This window comes from Berghia stephanieae, chromosome 3, assembly GCF_034508935.2.
Source record: "Berghia stephanieae isolate SIO BIC M18660-M18661 chromosome 3, UCSD_Bste_1.3, whole genome shotgun sequence".
NCBI classification, from domain to species: domain Eukaryota; kingdom Metazoa; phylum Mollusca; class Gastropoda; order Nudibranchia; family Aeolidiidae; genus Berghia; species Berghia stephanieae.
Window position 1 is genome coordinate 3,199,556 of NC_088362.1, and position 7,500 is coordinate 3,207,055.

Sequence of the window (7,500 nt, forward strand, 5' to 3'; positions counted from 1 at the left end):
TATCTATCTATCTATCTATCTCTCCCAGGAAATCGGTTTTGAAATGGAACAGTACTCTTATTCAATGAACAAATCCATGTCATTTTATTGTAGATATCAAATCGCATGGAATTTTAACGTGTTGTTCATATCCATCTCCACAATAACCAGATAAATTTACCTGATGGTCAAAATTTGCTTTAAATGTTAAAGTCCTTTTTGTCTAAAACGTCTAAATTGAACGTAACGTCACTTCCTTCCTAATGACGCATGGTAACTTAGTAACACCAACACTGGCTCTAAACTATCGGAACAATGGCGGACGCCGTATGAAATATTTCTCCGGCGAGCATAAAAGCGTTTCCAGAGGGGAAAAAAACATAAATTTGATCATGTTTTGACTTTTACACATTCTGATCGCAAGGCATATGAAAAGTTCTAGCCAGCATGAAGAATAAAAAGTCTTTGTTTAGAACCAAGATGGCCGCCGTTGCCGGGCGGCGAGACACCAGACTACTGAATCCAATTCATTACATTATTTTTTACTGTTCAAATGAATCGACCGATACTGTTTACAAGATCCATTGGGATTGTTTAACAATTGTGCAATGGCTTGATGGGAGGATGAGACTGTGAATCCGAGGAAATTTTGTGATTCCAGTTAAATTACATATCAATGCTGCGCCCAATTTTCTGCACCTTCACCTAAGCCACGGATTACTTACTTACTTACTTATCCGAACCAGCGACCATCTGAGCTCTAGCCCTTCGGTCTTGTGCCATGACGTAGAAGTTAGACGTCTTTTGTAGTTGTTCCAGGTGACTGTAAAGTGTGTTACTGATGCTTGGATTTGGTGGGAGGAATGTGTATCTCAGGTCTTCAAGAGGTTGACATTCAAGCAAGTGGTGTGTTACTGTTTCATTGGGGTGTTGACATAGGGGCCAGGAAGGATGCAGTGACCTGTATAGGTCAATTTCAATTTCAATTTTCAATTTCAAATATTTATCTATTGTCGGCAATTAAACAATGTTTCATCAATAATTTAGTCAGGCTAATAGAAGCCTTTGATCGACATGCATAGGTAATAACAATGCGGTTTGTGGGAAGAAAATAACATTGAATTTAATGCATATGAAAATACTGTGAGAAATGTAAACAACGGCCTATTCTGTCAATTGCCCTGTGCTTATTTCACGTCTACCTCATTTGTATAAGCACTGAAGTACGCCCAGACACCCTTTAAGAATATGTACTTAAGGACGGATATTTAAAATCAAACACGCCCAGACACCCTTTAAGAATATGTACTTAAGGACGGATATTTAAAATCAAACACTTTGCATGGAAGGCTAAAGGGAATGAGATTAGCGGAAGAGTAGCGTCCCTTGATTGGACGTCACCCTTAGTCTGTGACGTCACCGGCGGAAAAGTTATTAGAGAGAGAACGTCATGTTGGTTGTGCGCATGCGTCTCTCGTCCTCGCTTCTGATGAAAGCGGCTTGAGACACTTCAAAACCAAATTGACGTTCTCTCTGTAAGGTGACGTCCAATCAAGGGACGCTACTATTCCGCTAATCTCATTCCCTATGCGTGTTAATCATTATGCAAGCATAATCAGTGACAGTTCTGGTCCCGTTTCCACAGTTAAATCTTTTATTATTCCTCTTGCTTCAAACTGTAAATATTTACTCAAGGCTTTGGGAAGTAGACTCGTTTTACCGTACTTCAGTTCAATTTGATTTTTTTTTTTAAATTGAAGTGTCAGGGTTGTTTGTTTTTTTTTTTTACAATGAAGTTACCAGTCGGTGGGTTTTGTCTAGTTTAGAATCGTCGGGTTGTTTTACTTGTGACTTTTTATCATAGGTTAGTAAAACGCTACCCCGTGGTTTGTGTTAGAACGAGTCTATTATGAAAATTCTCATATGTGACCCTTCGCCTCAAAACGGTATTAAGTCGGGATGGTTAAGATGTTGAAAATTGAATTTATAGCCAGAAATAACAGTCTTGTGTTGAGTTTGTATGTTTTATTGAGGAGAAAGGATACCATATTTTAGGGTGTTAATCCAACAGTTTATACGTTTGACCAGTTTAACATTAAATTCGGCTTTTAAAGCATCTGGTTCGTTCCGACATAATACCGTTTTGAGACGGTGGGTCACATATCTATTATGAAAATTCTGCAAGTTATTGACATATTTGCCTTTTTAAAAATCTGTTATCTTATGGTATATGTCTCGGGTTATTCAATCGGCATACAGTGCATCATACACTTTTGAAAAATACCTCAGTTATCGTATATTTTATTGGATCGAGACGAAAAAACATTTCACTGGTTATATTTTTGACTCGAAAATTTAAAATAAAATCTTTTTTTTCCACTGATATCAACCAATAACCGTGAACCGAGGATCCGTAAGTTCTTGTCTTTCACCGAAAGCAAACAGCCCACCGATTTTAACTCAGACGATTAGAAAAATGCATAGATAGTGTCGTCAGCTGTTGCGATGCAATTCGTTCATCAGTGTGTCATAATAGTATTGTGATAAATACCGTGGCCTTGGTAAAGTTATGGCCTGACAATGACCAAAAACTGACGTCAAAATGCCAGTATTTTGCCACAAAAGAAAATAAATCGTGAGTTGTATCAATAGTTCAACCAATGAAATAACTTGTTTCCATGAGCTCTACTAACGCCAACTCACTAGACGGTGCAAAAACCAAAATTTAATGAAGTCAAACTGCCAGTCCTTTTGGATTTCAGTGTCAGGCTATAACATAACGATGACAACGGTGAATACTCACTGGCTGCGGGACTGACGACTGGCCTATTTGTTTATTTGACAGGTAGCTATGCAAATTAACAGGTAGATAACCACGCCTCTCGGACAATCGTCACAATGTAAACAATGGTAGTGATTGGTAGACACAGCAAACTACACATTTTTTACTATCGATGGTTTGTGCTTAAGTAAAATACTCACTGTTCTACCGCTTGATCAATAGAACCAACACAGAAAATTAAGTGTAAACCTAAACAATTATAATCTGATCAAGAAAATCGTGTGATAACTAGTCACCCATTTGGCGGTATGAAAACAATAACAATGATCAGAGAGAGGTCGATTTCATTCACGTTATTGTTTATAAACAACCATGTTTGTCCGAGCACGTGTGAGGGTGTGTCACAAATTGCATGTTTTGATTGGTCAAAAATCTACTGGTTAATTAAGGAATGTTACGAGGCATTTTCTTTGACTGGAAATAAATAGTCAATGGGAAGGAACGGGCTAAATGGCAGGAAATATTCCGATTGGTTAATTGTTAGTAACGCTCAAATCATCAATTTCAGCTCATAAATTTCGTGAGTTTATCACACCAAAATCAACATCTATAACTCGTTAACACAAAACAAGTTTGATTGTATCTTGTCAACGAGATGGAAGTGCAAATTGATATTTATATTTTCACACGAGAAATGTTTTTTTGGTCAATTCAATGCTAGTTTTATAACAACGCCAATAACTCAAGAATATTGTCCGGCTATGTGGTCTAGTGGTATGACACTCACTTACGGATCGGAAGGTCCTGGGTTCGAGCCTCGCCCTCGGCGCATGGTTGACTCCTTGGAAAAGGCTCTTTACTCACATTCTCTCACCGTACAAAGGTGTAAAATGAGTACCTGGCCGTTAACAACGGTGTCTTTATCCGAAAAATTGTAATATCGCCAAACAGGCGGCATGTCCCGTCCTACATGTTAAATGTTGCTGTTGACCAGGGACCCCCTGTAAATCGCTTTGATCACATTTAGTGGATATTGCGCTATATAAGGCTCAATTCAAAAAAATAATTTAAAGAATATCTGGCAAGGTAGGCTCACATCGCGTTCAGAAAATGTGTATATTACAGTCTTCATTCATTCTTCCCCCATAGGTACGAGAACGTTCCGTTTATGGTATCCAGCTTTTGAGCACAATTGAGACTCTAGAATATTTACAATCGGTTATCAAGAAACTGCCTTAATTATTCTTTTCGTTTTTATATCACTTGGTATGAAGAAGAAGAAGAAGAAGAAGAAGAAGAAGAAGAAGAAGAAGAAGAAGAAGAAGAAGAAGAAGAAGAAGAAGAAGAAAAAGAAGAAGAAGAAGAAGAAGAAGAAGAAGAAGAAGAAAAAGAAGAAGAAGAAGGAGGAGGAGGAGGAGGAGGAGAAGAAGAAGAAGAAGAAGAAGAAGAAGAAGAAGAAGAACTTTCGCTTAGTACATGTAATTCAAATTCTGACATAAGCTGTTTTAATTCTATTGTAAAAAGTGGTGTGTAAAGCGATCCCTCAACTTAATAACTACCTAGCTAGCTACGAGAATTGCTTCAAAAAACTTCGAAAAAGCCGAATAATGAAAATCGAATCCCTATGTTAGTTTGGCCTCATATTTACAGCCTCATTCTTTATTGTTATATTATATAGGGCAGTAGCAGCAACGAATCGGTTGACGCCTGCGACAACTGACAACACTAGGTCAGTGCTTGATACGTATTTTTAAACAAGGGGAAAGGTCTGTAGTCTGTAGTCTGTACAACCCGTAGCAGTGACGGACCGTGACTTTATCGTAATCTTTATAAAAGTGAGACGTTAGTTCGTTGCATTTTTCGTTTTGTTTTTATTTAATTCGTCGAAGGTCACAAGGTTGTGTTTGTATCTGTGTCATTTTACTTTCCGTACTCTGATTTGGAAATGTGTTGTTATACAATTTAAACTGCATCATAATGTGTTGGTGATTTCTTAACTTTCTTTATGGGAGAAGGTTTGTGTAATAAAATAACATCAAATAAACCGCATATCGTTGTTAAAGTTAAAGTCTGTTGGCTTTAACTCACTCAGCCCTAGAGATTTTTGCTACTTTTGAAAATTGGAAAAAATGTATTTAAAATAATGTATTTAACATAGACAGTTTTATTCAACTATCATTAACATGTAAAAAATAAAAACATTAGCTTTGATAATTCGCCTATATTTTGTCTCAAAAAAATGTAATAAATAGGCATGGGGTAAAAGTAACCCGGGTAAACTACGGATATAGTCGGTGTTAGGGTTGAGTGAGTTAAATATGACCAGTTGTCTCAAAACAATATTATTATGTTGGGACGAACCCGACGTTGACTTCTTTGTAGGTCTGATAACCCGAATTGTTATGGGCTCATTCTGTCGTTGATTTAACCCTCTCCTTATCAGCCATTTTTAGAATTTCCCCTGAAAATTCACACCCACCCACCCAACACTAAAATAGCATTTTCTTACTCAAACAAAAAAGAAACAAGTGCATTCTATAAAGAATATTGTTCGACAAAACGAGATCTACAACACAGTGTTTGGTATTTATAGCTGTAATCAAAGCATTTCTATACATTTTGTGATGTACAAGAGAAATCAGAAAGAGAAAATTGTCGGTTGCATCGTAACGAATGTAACGATTTTTCTATGGTTGGTAAGGAGAGGGTTAAAAAACACAGTATAGATAGTATGCGCTTGGCTAAGAAGTTCATAACATTGCCATCCGCAAATATAAGGGACCAACACACAAACTCTGTGTAACCATGAACTTTTATAGTCTGGTTAATACAGTTTAGTGAGAACAACTCACAAACGCGGATGGCAAAAACAATAACAAAGGCCTGAGTGACGTCATCTGCATACTATCTATAGATAGTTTGAAGATGACGTCAGTCAGGTCTTTGTTGTTGTTTTTTGCCATCCGCGTTCATGAGTAATGCTCATTGAACTGTATTAACCCGACTATAAACGTTCATGGATACACACAGTTTTGTGTGTTGGTCCGTTATACTTCCGGATGGTAATGTTATGAGCTTCTTAGCCAAGCGCATACTATCTATATGTGATGTTAACCACAAAACATGTTGTAATGGAAATACTCTCAACCCAATGTAAAATGTCGTCCATTACAACGATGTTAAAACAAGCCCATAATAACATTCGGTGATCAGACCTGCAAATATATATCACGAACATCTATTAAGAACCTCATACTAGAAATTATATTTCGAGCGTGATGCAGATTATATCGAATTATTTTTTTAAATTTCTCCTTTTTTCTATTGTTTGTTTGTTCGAAGATATTGAATAGTTTGTTTACGTTTTTTGTTTTTTTGTTTGGTTTTTTTTTTTTTTTTTTTTTTTTTTTTTTTTTTTTTTTTTTTTTTTTTTTGTATTTGTGGGTTGTTGTTTTTTTGCGTTTTTGTTTTTTTGTTGTTTTTTTTTTTTTGTTTTTTTTGTTGGTTAAATTCCAAAACACTTCACTTTCCACACTTAAATTAATTTTTATATCAAAGTTAGCTTTCTTCATCTTGTTTATTAATTAAACGACATAATACAAAATTCACACCAGGGGTTTTAAATGAGGATAAAGCTGGAACAACGAATACTTTGTACTGAGATCGTCTCTCGACAAATATAAAATTATATATGGAATGAGATTAGCGGAAGAGTAGCGTCCCTTGATTGGACGTCACCCGTAGTCTGTGACGTCACCGGCGGAAAAGTTATTAGAGAGAGAACGTCATGTTGGTTGTGCGCATGCGTCTCTCGTCCTCGTTCAAATATGAAAACAGAAAGAAATATTATCTACACCGGAGTGTTGCTAATTTCCTCTTTGAAAGTCTTTTGAATTGAAAGTATGAAGGCTGGTATCTTACCTTCCATCGTGTACTAGAGAGTTTGATGTTACCAGCACAAAATAACTGAATTAGTCACCGTCCTTACTACGCCCACTTCTATGAAAGTGACTAGAAAACGTTCATAAAATTCTATATTTGTGACCAACGTCTCAAAACGGTATTATGTCGGGATAACCCAGATGCTAAAAAGTCAAATTAAAGTTAAACTGGACAAAATTATGAATTATTGGTATTCAGCAACCTGAAATATGATATTCATTCTTCTCAATAAAGTTTACAAACTCAACACAAGTCTGATATTTCTGGCTACAAATTTAATTTTCAGCATCTTAGTCATCCCGACTTAATACCGTTTTGAGGTGAGGGGTCACATTTTTGTCACCTGCTTCGCTTAGACTTAAAACTAGCAAGTCATTAACTAGAGTGGTAAAGAAACTATAAAATCTAGTCCGCTTACATTCAATTGGGTCCTGGGGTCCATCTGAGAGTGACCCTTGCCTTTGTCGTCTGGTTTCACCCATAATCTAATCCGTCGTCTTCACCTAACAAGAAGAGATCGATGGTCTATCTGTGTGTGTGTGTCCTTGATGAAAAGTGGCTGTTTGAGAAGGTGTCTGGTGACAATGTCATCACTACCACCATCAAGCACTTGTTTTGGAACGTGTCAAGAATTTTAACAGATGCCCTTTGTCAGCCTCAGCATGCATCATACAGCAATGAAGAAACGATGTTGGATTTGACAAATCTGACCTTTGCTTTGGTCTGCAACTTCTTTAGATTTTATAGATAGTATGCGCTTGGCTAAGAAGCTCGTAACATTGCCATCCGGAAGTATA

The 7,500-nt window shown here is 36.7% G+C and overlaps 1 protein-coding gene across 3 annotated transcripts in view; it reads left to right on the plus strand.

Annotated features, from left to right (window-relative positions):
- Positions 1-4,464: 4,464 nt before the first annotated feature.
- LOC144967029 (solute carrier family 23 member 1-like) overlaps positions 4,465-7,500 on the plus strand; it is a 42,169-nt gene continuing 39,133 nt past the window's right edge. The window contains exon 1 of one of the 3 annotated variants that reach the window (XM_078903779.1): positions 4,465-4,490. The gene's annotated coding sequence lies outside the window, so the exon portion shown is untranslated. Of the gene's footprint in view, positions 4,597-4,640; positions 4,777-7,500 lie in introns of those variants that run through there. The other 2 variants (XM_078903778.1, XM_078903777.1) reach the window with 2 other exon arrangements.